General features: G+C 42.3%; 1 pseudogene; it reads right to left on the bottom strand.

The window, feature by feature from the left end:
* Positions 1-23211, bottom strand: part of LOC145413234 (G-protein coupled receptor moody-like) — a 50832-nt pseudogene extending 27621 nt beyond the window's left edge.
* Positions 23212-23561: the final 350 nt, after the last annotated feature.

The raw sequence follows: 23561 nt of genomic DNA, 5'->3' as shown, positions 1-23561 counted from the left end.
GGTTCTGTTATGGTTGGGTTGGTTGAGACACTCCCAATGTCAGGTGTAACTTTCTTACTTGGAAATGATATTGGTGGAAGTCAAGTGTGTCCAGCTCCTCAGTTGTCTAGTGAGCCAGTGGCTGTGTCCCGGGATTGTGATGTCCCTGATGTGTTCCCTGCATGTGCTGTCACTAGGGCTAAGTCTAAAGTTACTGGTGATTTAGAGGATAATGATGATGATGATGTTATCCTAGCTGACACTTTTCTTGCTAATTTGGACCACTCACCAGATGAGGCAGTACCCCGTAGTGTTGATAATTTGTCTCGTCAAGAGTTGGTTGAGTTGCAGGTTGCTGACCCTGAGTTGAAAGGTCTAGCTAACTCTGCTTACAGTGAAGAAGAGTCAGCCGGTGCTTCTACTTGTTATTATGTAAAGTCAGGAGTACTTATGAGGAAGTGGAGACCCCCAACAGCATCAGCCGACTGTGAATGGGAGGTTGTACATCAAGTTGTCATCCTTCATGTTTGTAGGCAGGATATCATTCGAGTGGCTCATGATTCCAGTTTGGCAGGACACCTTGGAGTGAGGAAGACTGTGGCACGCATTTTGAAACACTTCTACTGGCCAGGTATCTTCAGGGATGTTTCCTGGTATTGTAAGTCTTGTCACACCTGTCAAGTTGTGGGAAAGTGTAATCAGACCGAAAAGGTTGCACCTCTAGTTCCCATTCCTCCTTTTGAGGCGCCTTTCACCCGTGTGTTGGTGGATATTGTGGGCCCTCTTCCTAAGACTTCTTCAGGATTTTCTTATGTGTTGACCATGATTGATATGGCTACTCGTTATCCTGAAGCCATTCCACTTAGAAACATCTCAGCAAAGAACGTGGTTAAGGAAATGCTAGGGTTCTTCACAAAGTTTGGTCTGCCCAAGGAGGTACAGTCAGACCGAGGAAGTAATTTCATGTCAAATGTTTTCAAGCAGTCTCTGAAAGAGTTGGGCATCTCCCAGATCACGTCTTCAGCTTACCATCCCCAGACCCAAGGAGCGTTGGAGAGATATCATCAAACACTCAAATCGATGCTCAAGAAATACTGTTTGGAACATCAGAAAGACTGGGATAAAGGTCTTCCATTCGTTGTGTTTGCTGCAAGAGAATCTCCAAATGAATCACTGGGCTTCTCACCTTTTGAACTACTGTTTGGCCATGAAGTAAGAGGACCCCTTAAGTTACTCAAGGAATGCTGGCTGTCGGAGGAAGATGACGTCAACCTGCTGGAGTATGTGATGAAGTTCAAAGAACGGCTGTCCACTGCTTTACAGCTGGCGAGAGAGAATTTAGGAGCTGCTCAGGAGAAGATGAAGACTTGGTATGACAAGAAGTCTAGGTTACGCCACTTTCAGCCAGGAGATCAGGTTTTGATTCTGCTACCAGTTCATGGGCAACCTCTTCAAGCCAAGTTTAGTGGTCCTTATTTCGTGGAGAAGAAACTCAGTGATGTCAACTATGTCATCGCCACACCAGATCGTAGAAAGAGCAAGCAACTATGTCACATCAACATGCTAAAGTTATATCACAGGCGGGACGAAAATAATCCAGTCTGCACTGTAGCTGTTCCACCCGAGTCTGCAAGTGAAGCTCTCCCATGCAGTATGAGCCTGAGTGATAGTTTGGGGAAGAATCCTGATATCATGAATGATCTCCAGACTAAGCTTTCTCATCTACCACCCAAGGAAAGGCAGGAGTTTTCGGCATTACTGCAGGAGTACCCGCAAGTGTTCCGTGCCACTCCAGGAAGAACCACTGTGTTGATGCATGATGTCGATGTTGAAGATGCAAAGCCAATTAAATTGCCTCCTTACCGTGTGAACCCAGTGAAAGTTCCTCTCATCCAGAAGGAGCTTGGCTACCTGTTGGACCACAAGATGATTGAGCCCTGTCAGAGCGAGTGGAGTTCTCCTGTCACTCTAGTCCCTAAGCCAGGTGGGTCACAGAGGCTTTGCATCGACTACAGACGTGTTAATCAGATAACCAAAACAGACACTTACCCTCTCCCTCGTGTGGAAGATTGCATAGACAAGATCGGAAAGGCTAGGTACATAAGTAAGTTTGATTTGTTAAAGGGATACTGGCAAGTACCTATGACTGAACGTGCTAGGGAGATCTCATTTTTTGTAACATTAGGAAAGACCTTTGCATGGTCTGTAATGCCATATACAGATTGTTTTAGAGTAATAAGAAATTTCCTTTGTAAATTTCTTTTTCTTTGTGGGGAGGTGTTACATAGCCTATGATTTCATCATCCTTTGTGTAATTTTAACGCACAGTATGCTGCATGTTTGCTCACGAGCGTGTTCTGCCTCAGTCCCCCCCTTCTACCGTTATAGTAGAGTAAGTCGTCCTTTCTGTTATTCAGTGCGGGATTGTCGACCGTTTGTCCCCATCGCTTCATTTGCGCGTCCCTCTTACAAGTTGTGTCAGGCTCTGCCGGCCCCTATATAATGAGCTCAGTCTCTGCATCATTGCCACTTAGATCTGCTCCTCATTTTGTTCACATCTCTGTCCTCCCCTGTACAGATATTATTATTGTGAGTGCTCAAGAAGTCTCCAACCATCTAGCAGCTGTGTGTAATTTGAGTATAACTGTTGTTGCATTTTTTCTTGTACTGTATAGCATAAGTTTAATTTGTGGGCTTAGTGAAGTTTGTAATTTATGTAGAGTTCTTTGTCAATCATTTTTGATAATAGTTTGTATCTGTAATAATTTATCTGGCATTCACTGAGTATTATCTGGTATCTCATTTTATCAGGGCTGACTTAGATAAATTTACTCTTGCTAATTTCGTGTTAAAAGAGGCTATTGCAGTTAACCATATATTTAACCCGTTTATTTGCCAGTACATTATCCTTATGAGTTCTGAATATTTTGTTGTTAGTTTGTGCATTAAACTTTAACTTGTAATTTTACCTAACTCTTTTGTTTTGAACCTTGAACTTTACGGGACAGTAGTGACTCTTAGTATTCTCACTTAAAGTGTACGTTATCTTTCTCTGTTCCGTAACAATATATATATATATATATATATATATATATATATATATATATATATCTATATACATATCTATCTCTATATATATATATATATATATAATGTACAATGGACTCTCATCTGTAATGCTATATTTGGGGAGCGTGAACCCCACCAAATCATTCTTGGGGGGGGGGTCAGGCCCCTCCCAAAGAAAAAAAAACAATCAGAAATAGGGTAAAATGAGTACCTGGCTATCGGTTTAATGGTCATACATATCGTAGACTTAGGTGAGCAGCGGCCACGTTGTCTCACAATGCAAGGGCGGAACTGCACATGTATTCTATCTATTTATGAAGCTGTATATCTATTCATCTTCCTATCAGTTTATCTATCTGTCTACTCAGCTTTCTTTTGTTGGGATCGAGTACAGCGTAATTTCATGATTTGGTTCTTTCTTCTATCTATCTATCTATCTATTGCCAGACGCCTTAATCCCGTAAGGGGTGGCCACAAAGAAATCGCCTTCATGTCGCCCTGTCCCCCGCCATTTCACTGTCCTGCTCCCAGCTCACACACTCCCATTCTCATATACCTCTCCACTCCATCCCTTCAGCTCATCCTTGGCCTCCCTCTCCCTCTCCCTCCCTCCACCTCACTCAGATACACTCTCCTCGTCAGTCCCTCACTTTCCTCTCCACATGGTGTAATTCCATGATTTGTCTCTTTTCTACTGGCTGAAAAAAAAAAAAAAATAACGACCACCACACAACCCAGTAATTACCCAACGCCCCCAAATCTTTGAGAAGAACGGGCTGCCGCACCTTGTCATTCCACAGAGCTTCGCTCGTGATGTACAGCCAGCCAATCGTCAGCAGCGTCGTTCCGTCACGCTGCAGCCTCCCCAATCCCGCAGAACACAGCGGAAAAGGCTGCAGCTTGATGCTCCAACGAACAAGGCAACTACCACCACCACTGCCAGCCCTCCACAGCCCATGGACACCGACCACGCCAACCCTGACATAGGCCTGCGCAACACATCGCCAGCTTTTGAGGAGGACACCGTCTCTCCCGTCCCGCCCATCCTCCAGGACGCGGTAGCCCTTCCTTCCACTCCATCACCAACTGCTGACGATGTGTCACCAACCGATCCTCAGCCAACTCAGGAACCTTCCCCGTCCCCCACCCCACCATCACCGAGGAGGATCAAGGGGAAGACGACCAGGAAACAGCCTGACACCAACCACCGTGCCAAGCCTCGTAAGCCATGCAACCACACGCCCAGAAGCCCTTCTCCTGCCAACGCCGAACGCCCACCTATCACAATCGACCCCGACGAATTCGCCAGGATATTTTTCCAGCAGCTCTCCCAGTCCAGCTTCCTCAACTTGCACTCCAGCCGCATCACCTATCCTTAATTCCTTCCTACCGCCTATCAACTGCTACCTCCCCATCTCCTGCTTTTCACTGGCGGGCCTCATGCTGTAGGCCCACTTCCACTCTGATCCGTTCAGAGGGAAAAATCTATACAAACAAACAAACAGACCCCTCCTGACCCATAATGACCCCATAATGACCTTCCTACGACAAGCATAACGACCCCCTCACCAATAATCATCTCTATAATGACCCCTAAGGACCTTCCCACGACCCGCATAACGACCCCTCCTGACGACCCCCTAACGACGTTCTAACAATTCTTAACAACCGTCTAAGGAACTAACAACATTATGATTCCGCCAAATCGTCAATAAAACCCCTGTAACGACCTCCAACGACCACTAACGACCTCTAACGACACCTAACGACCTCTAACTATCATTAACGACCTTTAACGACCTCTAACGAATACTAACGACCTCTAACGACCTCCAACGACCTCTAACGACCACTAACGACCTCTAACGACCTCTAACGACCTCTAACGACCACTAACGACCTCTAACGACCACTAACGACCTCAAACGACCTCCAACGACCTCTAACGGCCTTCTGCATCCATTTAAGACACCAAGCCTGACAGGAAAGGTAAGCTGAGTTGTGAAGGGAAAAATGAGAGAGAGAGAGAGAGAGAGAGAGAGAGAGAGAGTCATTACTGAGGTTGTTAATAATATCTTGCCGAAGGTTTGTTTTTAGTCTCTCTCTCTCTGTCTCTCTCTCTGAACCTGCACAGCTAATTCTTCAACTACCTTCCTTCCCTCCTACTCTCCTCCTTACCGTTCTCTCTTTCTCTCTCTCTCTCTCTCTCTCTCTCTCTCTCTTTCTCTCTCTCTCTCTCTCTCTCTCTCTGAACCTGCACAGCTAATTCTTCAACTACCTTCCTTCCCTCCTACTCTCCTCCTTACCGTTCTCTCTTTCTCTCTCTCTCTCTTTCTCTCTCTCTCTCTCTCTCCTTCCTTGCTTATTTTTTCTCTCTCCCTTCTTCATTTCCTCCTTCCTTCTCTCCTTCCTTCCTTCCCTGTGATTTTTCCATCCCTCCTACTCTCTGTCTCCTTCTTTCCTTCCTTCTTTTTTCCCTTCGTGTCTCCCTGCCTTCTTTCTTTCCTATTCTTCTCCCTTCCTTCCTTCCTTTTCATTTTTCCTTCCTTCCTTTACTCATTCACTCATTTCTCGTTTCCTTCCGTCCTTCACTCACTCGATTATTCATTTCTCCGTTCCTTCCTTCCTTCCTTTTCTCCCTTCCTTCATTCATTCATTTTCCTCTTTTCACTCCTGGCTTCATTTCTCCATTAATTCCTTCCTTCCCTCATTCACATATTAATTAATTCATTTCTCCCTTTCTTCATTCATTCATTTCTCCCTTCCTTCAGTCATTCATCCAATTCTCCTTTCCTTCCTTCCTTCATTCATTTCTCCCTTCCTTCATTCATCCAATTCTCCCTTTCTTTCTTCTTTCATGCAATTCTCCCTTCCTTCCTTCCTTCATTTCTCCCTTCCTTCCTTCCTTCATTTTTCCCTTCCTTCCTTCATTCAATTCTCCCTTCCTTCCCTTCATTCATTTCTCCCTTCCTTCATTCATTCATCAAATTCTTCCTTCCTTACTCCATTCATTCATTTCTTCCTTCCTTCCTCCATTCATTCATTTCTTCTTTCCTTCCTTCATTCATTCATTCATTTCTCCCTTCCTTCAGTCATTCATCCAATTCTCCCTTCCCTCACTCATTCGTTCAATTCTCTCTTCCTTCCTTCATTCATTCATTTCTCCCTTCCTTCCTTCGTTCATGCATTTCTCCCTTCCATCATTCATTCATTTCTCATTCATTCATTTCTCCCACCCTTCCTTCGTTCATTTCTCCCTTCCTTCGTTCATTCATCCAATTCTCCGTTCCTTACTTCAATCATTCATTTCTTCCTTCCTTCCTCCATTTATTCATTTCTTCTTTCCTTCCTTCAATCATTCATTTCTCCCTTCCTTCATTTATTCATTTCTTCTTTCCTTCCTTCAATCATTCATTTCTCCCTTCCTTCATTCATTCATTCATTTCTCCTTTCCTCCATTCATTCATTCATTTCTCCCTTCCCTCATTCATTCATTCATTTCTCCCTTCCTTGATTTATTTATTCATTTCTCCCTTCATTCCTTCAATCATTCATTCATATCTCCTTTTCTTCATTCATTCATATCTCCCTTTCTTCCTTCAATCATTCATTCGAAAGCAAGCATCAAAACTACTTAACAGCCCTAATGACAATAGAATATTCTGGTCAACTCTTAATTCTTTCAATAATAACTTTAACAAGTCATCTTCCATTCCCCCACTAAAATCTTCAGATGGCAATATTACAAATGACCCACGTGGGAAAGCAGATATCTTTGCTAGTACCTTTGCAAGAAACTCTACCATAGATGATACCAGCCAGAATGTCTCAGTGCTGGAACTTGATTCTCCCGAAATTGCCCCACTTAAAATACAGACAAGATTCGTAAAATCCATCCTAGACAATTTACCTACCAACAAAGCTCCAGGCCCAGATGGAATTCCGCCAATTGTTTTGAAAAAGTGTTCCCCTGAACTTGCCTCTGTCCTAGCCAAATTATTCAGACTATGCATACGTACTTCTTTATTCCCAAATTCATGGAAAGAAGCCAATATCCACCCAGTTCCGAAGAAAGGAAGTTCGTCTGACCCCTCCAATTACAGACCAATAGCTGTCACAACTTCTCTTGGTAAGGTATTTGAAACTTTAATTAATAAGCATATTGTTAAACATCTTGAATCCAACAACTTAATTAGTGATAGACAATACGGTTTTCTCCACGAAAGATCGACCATTGACATACTCAATCTCTTAACTCATACCATCCATCAACCAATTGATCTTTTTGGAGAAACTCATGCAGTAGCTATTGATATCTCTAAAGCTTTCGACAGAGTATGGCACCGTTCCCTGCTGTCCAAACTCCCTTGCTATGGACTAACGTCTTTTGTTCCTTTGATTTCTTCTTATCTTAGTGACAGGAAAATAAGAGTAAAAGTAGATGATGTATATTCGAATTTCCACTCAATTAACGCCGGCGTGCCGCAGGGATCAGTTCTGGCGCCAACCCTATTTCTGGTTCATATTAATGATCTCTTATCTGTCACTCACAATCCCGTTCACTCATATGCAGATGACTCAACACTACATAGTTCATTCACACTCAGACATCCATTTACAAAGTCTAATATCTCTGCCTCTCAACTCAGTACAGCCATCTCCATAAATCAAGATCTAGCTACAATCAGTGAATGGGGACAAAACAACCTTGTCTCTTTTAATGCTAGTAAAACTAAATATATACAGTTTACTAATAGACAGATATTGCCAGATTCGTCCATTACCTTCGGTGCTACTAATATTCCCATCACCAAAAGTATTGAAATTCTTGGTGTCTCACTTAACAGTGCCCTCAGCTGGACCTCTCATGTCAGATCACTTGCTAAAACCGCCTCAAAGAAACTTGGATTATTGTACAGAGTCAGTAACTTCTTCGCCGATGAGCAGTTAGCTATAATTTATAAGAGTCATGTGCACTCTCAGCTTGAATATTGCTCACCCTCGTGGAATGGTTGTGGAGAGGTTGCATTAAGACAACTAGACAAAATTCAGAATAAAGCTGTTAGAATCATTAACAACCCTGCCATTACATATAAACTACCTCCCCTGCAAGTAAGAAGGAATGTTGCCTCCCTTGCATTAATTTACAGATATTTTTTTGGCAAATGCTCAGACGAAGTTGCGTCCATGGTGCCACCTCTCCATGCCTTCCCTCGTGCTACACGGGCATCTGGTAGCGCTCATGACTGGAATGTCACTCAACCATATTGCAGAACTTCTGCCTATCAGAATTCTTTCATTCCCCGAACTACATCTCTCTGGAACTCGCTTCCCCAGAGTTGTTTTCCTCCAAATTTCAACCCACAACTGTTCAAGTCTAACTGTTACAGATATTTTATGAATAGAGGACACCAGTAATCTGGTGTATGGATTATTTTTTTTTCCCCATTTGTTTTTCCTCCGTTCTGTTATTAAAAAAAAAAAAAAAAAAAAAAATTCATTTCTCCCTTCCTTCCTTCAATCATTCATTTCTCCCTCCCTTCCTTAAATTAATCATTCATTTCTCCCTTCCTTCCTTCCTTCATTCATTCATTCATTTCTCCCTTCCCTCCTTCATTCATTCATTTCTCCCTTCCTTCAATCAATCATTTCTCCCTTCCTTCATTCATTCATTCATTTCTCCCTTCCTTCCTTCATTCATTCATTCATTCATTTCTCCCTTCCTTCCTTCCTTCCTTCATTCATTCATTTCTCCCTTCCTTCCTTCCTTCATTCATTTCTCCCTTCCTTCCTTCAATCATTCATTTCTCCCTTCCTTCCTTCATTCATTCATTTCTCCATTCCTTCCTTCCTTCACTCATTCATTTCCCCGTTCCTTCCTTCATTCATTCCTTTCTCCCTTCCTTCCTTCATTCATTCCTTTCTCCCTTCCTTCCTTCATTCATTCCTTTATCCCTTCCTTCCTTCATTCATTCCTTTATCCCTTCCTTCCTTCCTTCCTCCTTCCCTCCCTCGTTCCAACAAATACACATTTAATTTACCAGAAGGAAATCATTCATATTTTAATCTTATCTGCTGAGGATGTTCTTAACTCGTAATACCTTTTCCTAAGCGATTTATGTTCTTTATTACACTTTACTGTCCAAGTCTATGTTGCATAAATCCTACAAACACCGCCATACTCTACATAAATAAAACATACAAAAGGATACTAACCAGCCATATCTAAAAATAAATCGCTTAGGAAGAGATGTTAGGGAGCTGGATTCGTATTCTTGCCTGGTAAGGAAGCTCCCTAACACCTCTTCCTTAGCGATTTATTTTTGCATATGGATGGTTAATATCCTTGTGTACGTTATTTATGCAGAGTATGGAGATGTTGGAAGGATTTATGAAACTCAGAATGGGACAGTATGGTGCAATAAAAAAAACAAATCGTTACGAAAAAGGTGTTAGGGAGCTTCCTTAAGCACCCAGTACTGGCTTTGTTCTAGTGATGTGTGGTGTGATGTGGTGTAGGGTAGTGACTGGTGTGGTGGTGTGAGGTGGAGTAGTGTGGTAGGGTGGTGTGTGTGTGTGTGTGTGTGTATGTGTGTGTGTGTGTGTGTGTGTGTGTAATTCACCGGGTCGGTCAGGATCACTTGATCGCTTGATGGTCGTGATCGTCAGCTTTTACCCTCCCGGAAGGGAGCTGAGAGCTCATATAGTCCGATCTAAGGGCAAGGCTGTGACCTTCACACACACACACACACACACACACACACACACACACACACACACACATACCCGTCCCCTTGCTCAAGGGGGACAGTAACCACCCACTTCGTCAGTGAAACTTTTCGCAACCTGAGCGAGGCGCGAATTGCCGTCCACCAGTTGGCAAGCGAGAACGTTACCACTGCACCAACGAGTGGTGTGTGTGTGTGTGTGTGTGTGTGTGTGTGTGTGTGTGTGTGTGTGTGTGTGTGTGTGTGTGTAAATAGACAGACATGTAGATAGAGAGATGGATAGATAGACACCCTAAATAGACAGACAGACAGGCAGATAAAAAAGAAGGGTTGTTTGAGGAGAGAGATCTAGGGAGGATAGAAGGGAGGGAAGGAGACAGGAAGGGGAGGAGGGAGGGAAGAGAGGAGGGGGAGGGAGGGAGAGAGGGAGGAGAGGAGGGGGAGGAGGGAGGAAGGGAGAGAGGGAAGGAATTTGAGATGGATGGATGGGGAAGGAAATAATGGTGAGAGAGAGAGAGAGAGAGAGAGAGAGAGAGAGAGAGTAAAGTAGATCACGGATGTAGAAAAGTTAGAGAAAAGAGGAAAAGAAACAAAGGAGAGAAGGAAGTGAGCCAAATGAGAGAGAGAGAGAGAGAGAGAGAGAGAGAGAGAGAGAGAATCCCGTCATATTCCTCCTCCATGATATTGCCACTTCCTCACATCCCTACCCCGTCACATCCCTACCCCGTCACATCCCTACCCCGTCACATCCCTACCCTCGTCATGCCCCTACCCTCGTCACATCCCTAACCCCGACACATCCCTACCCACGTCACATCCCCACCCCCGTCACATCCCTACCCCCGTCACATCCCTACCCCATCATGTCCCTACCCCCGTCACATCCCTACTCCCGTCACATCTCTACCCCCGTCACATCCCTACCCCGTCACATTCCTACCTCGTCACATCCCCACCCCCGTCACATCCCTACCCCCGTCATATCCCCACCCCCGTCACATCCCTACCCCCGTCACATCCCTACCCCCGTCATATCCCCACCCCCGTCACATCCCTACCTCCGTCACATCCCTCCCCCCGTCACATCCTTACCCCGTCACATCCCTACCCCCGTCACATCCCCACCTCCGTCACATCCCTACCCCCTCACATCCCCACCTCCGTCACATCCCTACCCCCTCACATCCCCACCTCCGTCACATCCCTACCCCCGTCACATCCTTACCCCCGTCACATCCCCACCTCCGTCACATCCCTACCCCGTCACATCCCCACCTCCGTCACATCCCTACCCCATCACATCCCCACCTCCGTCACATCCCTACCCCCGTCATATCCCTACCCCCGTCATATCCCTACCCCCGTCACATCCCTACCCCCTGTCACATCCCCACCCCTTCCAGCTGTGTTTACAAGGTGGCGTCTGAGGTATGTCTGAGAGCCGTCTGCCAACCCGGATTTAATATATTTAGTATTGGGTGGGGCGGGTTGTGTTGCGGTGTTTTGTCTTTTGTCAACGCTATTTCCCGTAGCTCAGTAAAGGCAATGCTATGGTTGTACATCCTCTACATAGCACTTCTTCGTGACTAGCATCATTTTCCAGTGCTAATCTACTGTTCTATGTATTCAAGATGGAGAGAGGGTAAGTTTAGGCCAAGTTAGAGTGAGAAGACTATATCCTAAAGAGTCTGCCTTTTGCCCTCCACTCCCTACCCCTCCCCTCCTCAACCCCCTTCTCTCTCTCTCTCTCTCTCTCTCTCTCTCTCTCTCTCTCTCTCCCGTTCTACCTCTGCCTCTTCTCTTCTCTTCCCCTCCTCCTCCCCTCCACCTTCCCCTCACCTTGACTCCCTTGATCAGTAACTTTATCTTCTGAGTCTAATGGATGGATGGCAGTGCTCTCTCTCTCTCTCTCTCTCTCTCTCTCTCTCTCTCACACACACACACACACACACACACGAGAGAGAGAGAGAGAGAGAGAGAGAGAGAGAGAGAGAGAGAGAGAGAGAGGAAAAATCTGAAAGCAATTAAGAGAGAGTTAAGCGAAGGAAAAATAAGTGAGATTGAAGAGAGAGGGGCTTCTCTCTCTCTCTCTCTCTCTCTTTCTAATGTAATTTAGCCTGTATCCCACATTACAGTCAGCGACGATAATGAAAAGGGGTGTGTGACCCGGGGGGAGGGCAGTGAAATGGAGTGGGACAGTGCTACATGGAGGCGATTTGTTTGTGGCCACCCCTTACGGAATTAAGGCGTCTGACAATAGGTAGAAAAAATACGGTTTTGCCTACGCTTACGAGCTCGTAGTCTTTGCTAACTGAGAGCCTGATGTTGTGGGTATCTGCTGACGAATTTGTTTTTCTTTTTTATTTTTTTGGACTTAGATACGGCATTAGTTGTTGTTGTTGTTGTTGTTGTTTCCTCCTGTCTACCTGACCGATCAATCCCGTCGACCACAGGTAAGCAAGGTCTTCAGTGGGACAGTCCTATGGCGTCATCTGCATTTAATCTTGCCATCTCATCAATTTATTTTTTATTTATTTATTTTTTTAAGATACAGCCTTTGTTGTTGTTGTTGTTGCTTATTCCTATTTATCTGGCTGAACAGACTCATCGACCACAGGTAAGCACGGTCATCTATGGAGCCGCCCTACATACGCCATGTCTGCCAGGGCTTTTCTAACGGTGAGGTGCAGGAGAATATGCCGTGATTTTGCCCCCGGGTGGACGCCACAGCTGCTACACCCAGACGTCACCCGGAGTCAAAGGCAAGTATTCTCGTCGGTTAAGGAAGCTCCCTAATACCCCATCCTAAGCGATTTATTTTGCCACCTTGTTTTCCTCCTCTGTGTAACTTAAAGCATTATAACAAAGCCTTACTCTTCATAAATAACGTACAAAATTACATTAACCGGCCTTATCCAAAAATAAATCGCTAAGGAAGAGGTGTTAGGGAGCCTCCTAAGGCGATAAGAATACGCGCCAAAGAGTTAATAATACTAACCTTATAAATCTCAGTGTGGATATTGGAAGATAAATCGATAGACAGATAAATAGATAGATAGATAGATAGATAGATAGACAGATAGAAAGGCAGACAGACAGACAGATAGGGGGAATGGCAGGTAGTCAAACTGATACAAAGGCAGATAGATAAACAGATAGATAGATAGACAGATATAGACAGAACGATAGATAAGCAGGTATACATACAGGAAATACATACTGGTAAACACACACACACACACACACACACACACATATAGGACTACATAATAGATAGATAGATAAATAGATAGATAGAGAGACAGATAGAAGCAGGAAGTCAAATGATGAGAAGGTGTTGTGTTTGCGAGAAGCGAGCAGCGCTAAACGCTTACACGGGGGAAAGCTGACGACAGCGGCCAGTAAGGAGATGATTCAGTTAGCTGTCAGCAGTCCTCTCGTGAGAAAGTTCTGTTGCCATGAGGAAGATACGTGACACACACACCCTACTACACGAGATTTTAGGAAAGAGAGTTTAGAAGGAGACAAGCGACCCTATAGAGAGGTCGAGACGGAGATTAGCTTAGAACAGAGAGAGAGAGAGAGATAGCGAGACAGGGAGGTAGCTACCCAGGACTTATACTATTATACCTGTTTAATATTTCCAAGACAAATAAAAATAGTCCCATACTATTCTTTACCTCTCCCGTCACTACATGACATCTGGTGGGGAAACTACTACAAGATATAAAAGCCGCTCGACCACAAGTCTAAAATATACTTCTCTACAATTAACTACAAAGTCTTTATGACATTTGGTAGCAGCGAACGTATACGAACCTCGTCTACGAATCAACATTAAATTCCTACAAAATATCAAGATTGACAACAACCAACAATATCAGCTCCTGCCCCCTCCGTCTCCCAGATCATTACGCTGATGCAGAGGTCAAGAGATCACTCGACGCCTTGCAAGTAGCTTAACGACAAACCAGCAAATCTGCGGACATCGTCTCCGAATTAAAAGCAAATTTCTACAAAAGCAACCGAGACTACAAGGTTAGCTTCAGTTCTACAAAGTCTACAGCCATCTACAATCAACTACAGCCATCTACAATCAACTACAATTAACAACTCTACGTCGTCTGTATAATCTTCTACACGCACCTACAAGTAGCGGCAGTCTTCATCCCACAACGAATAAATCACTAGACAAAAGGACAGAGAAAACTTCCACATAGAATAAAGGGAACAAACAAACGAAGAGTGAGACACGATTTACAACTCATCTTACTCACTCGTCTTCACTCAAGTTACTCATCGCTACTCATTCACTCACCACAGCTACCAGTGTGGGAAGCCGACGTCACCATGTGCTGAGATGACATCACAACGCGAGTCTGCCATGCCAAGCAACGTGTGACGGACACCAGGCACTTCTCACCCACTACTCATTACTCATTATTCACATAGCTCCTACTCATATTCACTTATTTTCACAGTTAAGTTGGAAATTCGACGTTCTATGTTGAGGTTTGTCTGGGACAGCCGTTAACCACTACAAATACCAGGCCATGGAGTTTCCTGAGTAATATCGTCCATCAACACACCACTAGAATTATCAAGAGATCTTCAATCAAACCTGTATTTTCTTCCGAGATCGACTTTTGTATCGACACACCTCTACGATCTGTATCAAGTGGGTAAAATTATACTTGCTCATTTCTTCTCAGTGCTAAAATTAGCTATATTCAACTTATTTAATCATCTAGTTTGCTAGGACATAAATAAACAAGAGGCGTATTTCATAACATCATATCTTAATGACAGGAATATTTTCGCAACCACCCACGTTAATACCAGATGACACACAAATTGCCACAACATCAGACTCACAATTAAGAGACAGCCCACCCATTGTACAACCCACACCACACGTTATAGATAAGGAAACAAATACGGGAGTTTCGGATGATGAGTGGGAAACCCCTTCAGATGTTGAGAGTATCGACTTCGCAGCTGCCTTAAATACGTATGCCAATATACTTAACAGGGTTCACCGGTCCGGTCATACATATTCTACCATTCCCTCACATAACGATAAACTCGTACAAGTTGAATTAACAGGGCAATCATTAAATATGAATCAAGAAACAAATACTGCTGATCTAAAAACCACACCTCACGTTTTTGTGTATCACGAGGATAAGACTGCCCCAAAATTCTCTGGCACAGACAAGGATCGCATTGATGTCATTTCATTAATCAGTCAGTGCGAACAAATGTTCATCAAGCGCCACATACTAGATGAACAAGAGAAAATTGCTATTTTTTCATCTTGCATAAGCCAGGAAAGATGTCCAGCAAGCAATTTATTGCGCTCCGATAAGCTACATCGTGCTAGGACATATGATGAATTTAAAACTGAATTTCTGAAGAAATTTTCTGGAGGTATGAACTTCTTGCCAGGTATAATTCCAGAATTACATAAAATTGTAGATCTTGTAAGGGAGCACACTACAAACCATGTGCTCAGTGAAATAACTGCTGATGTCTCCACAATCAAGAGAACCCTATTAGCTACTCTGGAGAATTCTAAGTGGATAACAGATGATGGAAAGATGTCCCCAGACCTCGTCGTGGACATCATTGGTTATGTAGCTGCCTTGTGTAAATTACCTGATAGAACCCTTAAGATCGCCAAAACAATCGCGTACATCCCTGGAATGTGCTTACTAGACTTAATGAACGAGGTAGAGATGCAGTGCAGTAAAGCAGGTGTGGTCGACACACATGCACATTCTGGTAGAATCAGGGTACCTGAGACAGTATCAGCTGTGAAAACATCAACACCGACCCCAAACAGAGAACAAAATCGATCGCGACCTGAAATGAGGCAGCCCAAACAAGCAAAGACGCCTAGACCTCGTTCCCACACGCCTTCCTACAGGCAGTTTCATAAGTTTTCGCGCAGCCCGAGCAGGTCTCGCGCTATAAACAACACTTTTTATGGGAAATCACCTCGTAGGTCACAGTCAAGGGATAGGTCCATTCTGTGTCATTACTGTGCAAAACCAGGACACACAAGGTATGAATGCTTTATCAAGGCAAAAGAGGATAATCAAAAGACACAAGGGTTTGGTCCTTACTGTAGGCATCATAGATACCAAGGGCACTGGACTAGTGATTGCAAAACAGTAGAAAAAATTGTGTCTATGTTCAAATCGGGGAAGACCAAGTCATGACAAAAAACGAACAAACATAAAAAAGAACAAGGTTAAACTTCACATAGGAGGCATGTTGGGAAATGAGTGTATCTTGATACCAGCTGTATGTGAGGATCAAAACGTTTCCTTATTTTTAGATACAGGCTCTCCAGTGAACTTAATAACACATGAAGAACTAAATAGAATTCTTAAAAATAAAAAGAAAGTAACTTTTCTGGATGAAGCTGATTTAGAATTAAACACAGTAGATGGTCAAGAGATTACAGTAAAAGGTATGATAAGATTAAATCTCAGTTTCACAGAAACTACAAGACCATTCTCTGCATTGTTCTATATCGTTGAAAACTTAGCAATTAAAGCTCATATGTTACTGGGCTTAAGATCCATGAGAACTGAGAACATAACTATACTCCCACAAATGAATGGAATAGACTTTGATAATGAATTTATAGAGGAAATACTTTCAGAGCCCTCACCGATTGGTAGAAGAGAGCCAAAAAGAATTGGTAATATTAAAGGCTTTAACAAACATACACAAACAGATGAGTGTATAGATCCACTTACACCAGCAACCCCATCCTCCAGAATTAGTGACCCAGCTAACAGTACTGATTTATCAATTTTTCCAGCCCATCTCACTAATGATTTGGTTATACCACCTAATTCATACATGAAGGTTACCATAAAGAGCAAATTACGGAATAGTACTGTTCTTGTCTTAGAAGAATTATGTAAAGTAAAAGGATTGTCAGTAGAAAACGCATTATGTCATACGAACGACGAAGGGCTAACTCAGATATTCATTATTAATCACATGAATGGGGAAGTTCAGTTGAAGAAGGGAACTTGCATAGTTAATATTGAAAAATGTTTCGCCCCTGTGAAGGAAATAAATATTGGTGGAGTAACAAGTGAGATAAAATCTACGGATAGAGAAAGAATAAAAGAGAATTTAATTCACTCAGGTGAATTTGACGAAGAAAATGATTTGTTAACCCTGCTGAAACACACAGGGACACCGTAGCCTTGCCCGGAGAACGATTAGGGTGTACTAACTTGATTAATCACATGATTAATGTGCACCCAGAAACACCACCAATTTTCGTACCAGCTTATCGCATACCACACTCCCAACGTACACTTGCAAATCAGTATGTCGATGAAATGTTAAAGCTTGGAATTATTGAGCCTTCAGTTTCTCCGTGGAACGCTCCCCTTTTCTTTGTGCCCAAGAGAAATGGAGAAATGCGTGCGGTAGTAGATTACCGTAAACTAAACAATCACACCATCCCAGACAGATTTCCCATGCCATTGCTAAGTGATGTTCTACAGAATATTGGTCCTGAGAATAATATATTCTCGACCATCGATCTCCTAAACGGATACTATCAGATTCCGGTATCTCAGGAGTCACGTAAATACACTGCCTTTTCAACAAACAGAGGCCATTATCAATATACAAGAATGCCAATGGGACTGAGGACAGCCCTGGTACGTTCCAGCGTCTTATGAATTACGTATTGTCCGGAATTTTAGGACAAGGAATATTTGTTTATCTTGACGATATTATTATCGCAACGAAGAATATTAAGGATCATCTCAGGAAATTAGACTTACTCTTACAAAAGCTTAGTGATGCTGGATTAAAAATTAAACTTTCTAAATGCAAATTTTGCTTTAAGGAAATAAATTTCTTAGGCCACAAATTAAGCTCTGATGGTATTCACACCACTGATGACAAAATACAGGCAGTGAGAGATTTTCCTGAACCCACTACGACTGACGAAGTTAGACAATTTTTAGGTCTGGCTGGGTACTATAGGTCCTTCGTACCACAGTTCTCTCATATAGCCTTCCCTCTATTCCAACTACTCAAAAAAGATGCTGTATTCCAATGGGAAGAAGAACAAAAAAGGGCATTTAACAATCTAAAAATTAAACTAACGAATGCACCTTGTTTAGCATATCCAGATTACACGAAATCATTTCTTATTTGTACAGACGCATCAGTTAAAGGATTAGGGGCTGTACTGATGCAGGAAGATAAAAGAGGAAAGAATCAACCAATTGCATTTGCCAGCAGACAAACAAGAGGTGCAGAAAAAATTATAGCACTACAGACTTAGAGGCACTTGCAGTGATTTTTGCATTACAAAAGTTTCGAGATTTGGTATATGGTTACGAAATCCACTTATTCACCGACCATAAACCACTGGTGGGTATGTTTAAAGAAAAACTCCTTTCTGGGAGGAGAGCAAGATGGAAATGTACAGTTGAAAACTACAGTGTACAAATACATTATATACAAGGTAAAATGAATATAGTAGCTGACGCATTATCTAGGAACCCGAACACAATTCAGGTTGCGGCGTTAGATCTCAAAGGAAATATCCCAAACCACGAGGATATCGCAAAGGCACAAAGACTTGACCCAGTATGGTCAAAAGTAATATACAAGTTAGAAAGTGGAGATGACATACAATTACCCAAACTGCATGTCCCACTTGAACAATTCACAATGGTCAATAATACATTATACAAAATTAACTCTAAACAACCAAAACGCCAAAGAAATACTAACCAGTTGGTAGTACCTAATGACATGATACCCCAAGTATTACGAATGATACACGACAGCCCACATGCAGGACACCCTGGAAAGGATAAGACATTCAACCAAGCCCAGCTATTATATTACTGGCCTTCATTACGAAGAGATATACACAATCATATAGACAGATGCGAATCATGTGCGAAACACAAAGGATACCCAATCACACCTGCACCGATGGGTAATTACCCAGTACCACATCAACCATGGGACGTTGTCGCTGTTGATTTACTCAAGATGCCATTATCATACAATAATAACCTATACTTATTCGTAGCAACGGATCATTTTTCCCGTTATGTCATTTTAGCTCCAATTAAAGATAAGACAGCAGAGACAGTAGCAAAGGCAATAACAGATAATGTAATATGTCGCTTTACTACCCCAAAGGTATTAATAAGTGATAATGGAGGAGAATTTAATTCTGAGATCTTACAAGAAATATGTAAACAATACAACATTAAAAAGGTTAACGTTTTGGCCTATCACCCAGCATCGAATGGGTTGGTAGAGAGACAAAATAAAAAGGTATTAGATGTGCTACGACACATTCTCAGTGAAAATTATGCAAGCTGGGATGATTGGATTCCCAGAGTAGAGGCCTCCATTAATGGGTCTATAAATAAATCCATTGGTGACACACCACATTTCATTATATATGGCACGGATAAGAAATTACCATATGAGCTCCTAGAAGGTGACAGCATGCCTATATACAATTACGATGATTACTCTAAACTCCGTTTACGTGAATTCCAGGACATACACAAAAGAGTGCAAAAACAATTAACGATGTCCAAGGAAGAAATGACGGAGGCATTTAACAAAAAGGCAAAAGATTCACCTATCAGCTTAGGAGACATTGTTTACGGAGTCATTCATACGAGAGACAATAAATTATCCCCTAAATTTGAGGGCCCATACAGAGTAATTAACATAAAGGCAAACAAAGTTTTAATTAAGTCACTTTCAAGTGGCGAGGAAAAACAAGTTCATATTGACCATTTAAAACGAGTTTCAAGGGAATTATCACATAATTATTCAGCCTCGGACACAACCGAACAGGTGAACGTACCTCAAGAAACCAAGCAAGAACACAACAATGATTACAAAAAGAAATTAAGGTCATATACCAAACAATCGAACATAGGGGCAACTATTCCAATGAAATCTACAGTACATCATTTACGAGAATTAAATATCGATTTAAACTCCTTCTATAAATGAAATAACAGCCAACCGTAACGCACATCATCACTATCATCAACCACAGCTTTATAGGAAATTAATAGATTTTTTTTTCGGTAGGTTACGATGAAGGGACTTATGCTATGGATTCTCCTATACATAGTAAGAGTATATGCGCACCTAGACCCCAAGCATATAGTACGACAAGGATGCCTCATAGCTCCAACGGCCACGACTACAATCGTCAAGGATGTCATGAGTACTGAAATAAGTCTAGATTACTTGTATGACTTACCTACTTATATAGAAAGACTTGCGACGCCGATGCGAACTCTGGACTTCAAGATAGGGAATTATGTTTCACAATCACATATCACCAAGGAAGTGGATGAAATGGTGAAGTTAGCGAAATGGAAACTAGAACAGGCGAAGTCAACTATGCTCGTCATGATCCAAGATCTCCCATCTTATGGAACAGAGGTGCTGAGCGACAAGAACAACATCACACGTACTCGCCAAAAGCGCGGTTTGTTCGATCTGGGCGGCGCAATTCTTGGGAACATCTTTGGATTGGCTACAGAGGATGACCTTAAAGAAATAAACAAAAAATTTAATAAGATAGCTCAGGTACTAACATACCAAGATAAATTCATCACAGGACAGAACTCAGCAATGAAAACAATTGTGAAAAATCTGAAACAAGCAGAAAACGTAGCTCTCGAGAGTATAGATAAAATAAATAACTTGGAGGGTAACGTTACCCTTTTCCAGCACTTCTCCATCATCACAGAACATATTGACACGATTCTACTACAATTAGAGAACACTAGAGATCATTTCAGGGCACTTATGCAAGGAATTTCGAATGCTGGTGATGGCAAGATCACAAATGACTTACTCCCAGTTCATGAGCTACGTCAGATAGTTAGTCAAGGCATACATACACATAAATTGAAGCCATTGTTCCGCAGTAGGGAATTTATGCAATATTACCCGTACTTGGAAGCAACACTAACACCAACATCAGTGATAGTTCATGTACCATTCATCACGGAAGACCTGTTCACAGTATACCAAATACACCCCTTCCCAATAGAAACAACAACACTTTAGTCATCATCAACATCAACACAGACACCGAACTCATCATGGTCTCCAAGAGACGAGACACTGTCACTTTCGCAAGTGAGTCAACGATTGAGCGAAAGTGCCGCACATCCTTACATGCTGTTCATCTTTGTCCTGCGTACATTTTCACGTTTCAGCCTACTGATACGGTCCCTTGTGAAATGGCTATCATCAGCAATAACAATATTCATCATCATTGCAACTTCACTTTTGCTCCAGATAAACTTGTACACCATCAACGCATTGGACACTCGCAGTTTTTTTATTTCCCTCATAACACATCAGTTTACATAGTCTGTCCAGATATACCACCATCTCATACATCAGCCTCAGGATTATACATAGCACCAGACTACTGTGCGGTATTTACACCATCCATGTCTACTTTTTCCACCATCAATCACTACGCCATCCTCAATCATACACACAAACATTTCCACCCACTGCCTGATATGGACTTAAACATGAGCACAAGTATTAAGTTGACTTCACCTAAGTTTGAAACTATGCAGCTGATCAATGAAACAATGAAGCCCTGGGAAGATTTGAGTTTGAGTATGTTCAACCCATATTATGTGTATAGCCAAGCACCTTCTGTCTTCATAATTATCTGCATTGTGGTTGCAGTAATGCTGTTGGCCATGCACAGAATGCATGCAAGAATTGCTAATTTGGAGTCATTGTTTAGTGGGGGAGAGTTAACATCACAGTTAACCACCCTGAATGAAGTGTATATATTTTGTATATAGTATTAATTATATATATAAAAAAAAAAAAAATAATAATAATAATAATAATAATAATAACACAAAGAAGAATGACCCATATATGGCAGACCAGTACCATTATCTTTAAATGAAATATTAGTAACTCTTACAATAATCTTAATTTTAAACTATTTTTATTCTTGCATGTATGCATTTCACTATAATAACCCAAGTACATACTGTATTACAGTTAAATAATTTACTTTAATGCATTTATTCCAATATGTATTCAACTTATTTAAAATGTAATATTACTGAATAATCACTATTTACTATGCATAATATATGTATACAATATTCATACAATTATGTTACTTTACAATATTATGTATTTCACTTAATTAGCTTATAAGTTCATTATAATGTGTATGTAGTATGTATTAATATATTATAACTATTAAATGTCGATGGTACGTCATTTTCGCGCGGCCGAGCAAATATAGGACTACATAATAGATAGATAGATAAATAGATAGATAGAGAGACAGATAGAAGCAGGAAGTCAAATGATGAGAAGGTGTTGTGTTTGCGAGAAGCGAGCAGCGCTAAACGCTTACACGGGGAAAGCTGACGACAGCGGCCAGTAAGGAGATGATTCAGTTAGCTGTCAGCAGTCCTCTCGTGAGAAAGTTCTGTTGCCATGAGGAAGATACGTGACACACACACCCTACTACACGAGATTTTAGGAAAGAGAGTTTAGAAGGAGACAAGCGACCCTATAGAGAGGTCGAGACGGAGATTAGCTTAGAACAGAGAGAGAGAGAGAGATAGCGAGACAGGGAGGTAGCTACCCAGGACTTATACTATTATACCTGTTTAATATTTCCAAGACAAATAAAAATAGTCCCATACTATTCTTTACCTCTCCCGTCACTACATGACATCTGGTGGGGAAACTACTACAAGATATAAAAGCCGCTCGACCACAAGTCTAAAATATACTTCTCTACAATTAACTACAAAGTCTTTATGACACACACACACACACACACACGACAGAGATAATGACAAAAACACAAAGGAATAACTGAGAAGCTGGAGCAGAAAACATACAAGTGCCAGACAACCCCTACCTTTTTGCACCTGACGAGGGCGATGATGGTGATGAGGTTGGCCGGGACGCCGAGGACGATGAAGGCGACGCAGCAGAAGACGGCAAAATCCAGCAGGTGTGGAGGGTAGTTGGCGAAGAGCGCCTCTACTCGAGTCCCATTGCTCGAGGAGGAGATCTGGAGCCTCAAGTTATGGGCCAAGGAGGAGAGATAGACGGTCTCCTGATCTCCAAGGGTGAGAAGGGTTCCACTCGAATCTAGGTCTCCATTTGCGTTAAGATCTAAGCCTCTTCCGGTGCTTTCGGTCAAGGAGAGAGCCTGGCTGACGATGGATGTGGAGTTCTGATCATCCAACTCCTCCTTCACTTCCTCCTGCCTCCCTCCTCCTCCACCTACTCCGCCAGCAGAGCGGAACAGTGCCCCTAGGATGCCCTGACCTTGCCTGACCTGCGTACTGTTCCTTACTGTGTCAAGGAAGGTCATGGTGTGTTTAGCCCCGGTCAGGTACCCGCTAACAAGCGTCCTGTCTTCCTCATCACTTTGGTCATTCACTCCAGGTTCAGAGCTGATGTCTCATTTTCAATCTTCCCTCAGATATCAGAGCTGCCTTTCCCTGTGCTATCAATCCATTTCAGTATTTCATTAGCCTGGATTTCTCTATTGGGGTTCACAGCACTCAGGATGCATGTAACTCTTCCTGTCTCAGCATCACTTCTTGTATTTACCTTTAAGTTCCAAGCGACTGCATCTTTCTTTTTTTCTGTTTTCTTAATTTTTTCTTGGGATTTTCCGTGGAGTTCTTAAAGTATTATCAGAAATCCACTAAACACTTT

Source organism: Coenobita brevimanus, chromosome 95 (genome assembly GCF_032717465.1).
Source record: "Coenobita brevimanus isolate Jiangsu-jjx chromosome 95, ASM3271746v2, whole genome shotgun sequence".
Lineage (NCBI taxonomy): Eukaryota > Metazoa > Arthropoda > Malacostraca > Decapoda > Coenobitidae > Coenobita > Coenobita brevimanus.
The sequence above is the reverse complement of the archived record's forward strand: the minus strand, read 5'-3'. Positions and strand labels throughout refer to the sequence as shown.